At 34.9% G+C, this 1222-nt stretch overlaps 1 non-coding gene across 1 annotated transcript; it reads right to left on the bottom strand.

Moving 5' to 3' along the window:
* Positions 1-697: 697 nt before the first annotated feature.
* On the bottom strand, positions 698-827 carry LOC111751893 (small nucleolar RNA SNORA19). The gene has a single exon (XR_002786966.1). It is a non-coding gene; the product is annotated as a small nucleolar RNA SNORA19 (small nucleolar RNA).
* Positions 828-1222: the final 395 nt, after the last annotated feature.

Here is a 1222-nt window from a genome sequence, read left to right as displayed (position 1 = left end):
CGGTTTTCTGATTTTTAAGATCAAGATAGAAGTAGTACCTATGTCACAGGATTGTTGTGAGGGTAAAATGTGTGTATACATGCAAAGTCCCTAGAACAGTGTCTAAGGAATTTAGAAAGGTATTTAGTAATTACTCAATAAACATTATTATTTTATTATTTAGGTGTTTGGAAAGTGAGCTGAATGGCATGGTGTTAGGTAGTTCCATAAGGTTGGATAACCCCATTCCAAGCATGCTAATTAATGAATTTACGTCAATCAGAAGGAAAGTTTCTAATGGTATTCTGGTCATCGCTTTTATCAATGAATTGGCTGAATTTACAGGCAGCATGCCTATCAACTCTGTAGCTATTAAAAATTTTCACAATCTAGAAAGATGGAGTGAAAATGATAATAATAATGCATGTGAAAGTTACTGATTTCAGGTCCTGATTCTTGGGCTTAAGATATCAGCCACATGAATGCGGGTTGTAGAAGATCTGGTCTAATAAGAGTTCTTACGTATAAGTCCTAGAGGGTTACTCAGCTCAGTAAGAATTGACACTGATCAGCGATGCTAATGGAGCCCTAGGTGACATGAATAAAAATGCACATAATCAAAGCAGAGGAGGTGCTTTGACATGGCCACGACTTTGATAGTGTCCAGTTCTGATATCATATTTTAAGAAGAGTTTTGGCTTCTGGACAATATTTTTTTATTTGTTTGAAGGAGATTGGCAGCATTACTACTTAGTTATACTTCTAATTAACCTTCAACTACTTGTATAACACGTAAGAAATAACACTGCTCACATATATAAAAGAAAGCAGGTCAATGAAATGTACACTATTTTTTGAGGATAGGAACTGTGTTTTATTCATTGGCGTATCTATAAGACCTAGCATAGTACCTTGAACATGGTAGGTGTTCATGAAATGTTTGATGAATAAATGACTAAAACAAATGAAAACCAAATGTAGCACATCCATAAAGCATGGCCACAATGATAAAGGGCCCATAAACTACGTGATATGTATGAGAAAATGTTAAAAACACTGAAGCTGTTAAGTCTTGGGGTACGTGATAAGCTCTCCTCAGGTATTGTTGGCTAGAAGAGATATTGGGCTTATTCTGTTAAATTCTGAGGTTAGATTTAAACTAACATATTTCACCTCAATCCGATAGCATTATACATTTATAAACTTTATAGTTTATTCAGGAGCCCTGTTATTCAGTTATTCA

This window comes from Loxodonta africana, chromosome X (genome assembly GCF_030014295.1).
Source record: "Loxodonta africana isolate mLoxAfr1 chromosome X, mLoxAfr1.hap2, whole genome shotgun sequence".
NCBI lineage: Eukaryota > Metazoa > Chordata > Mammalia > Proboscidea > Elephantidae > Loxodonta > Loxodonta africana.
The sequence above is the reverse complement of the archived record's forward strand: the minus strand, read 5'-3'. Positions and strand labels throughout refer to the sequence as shown.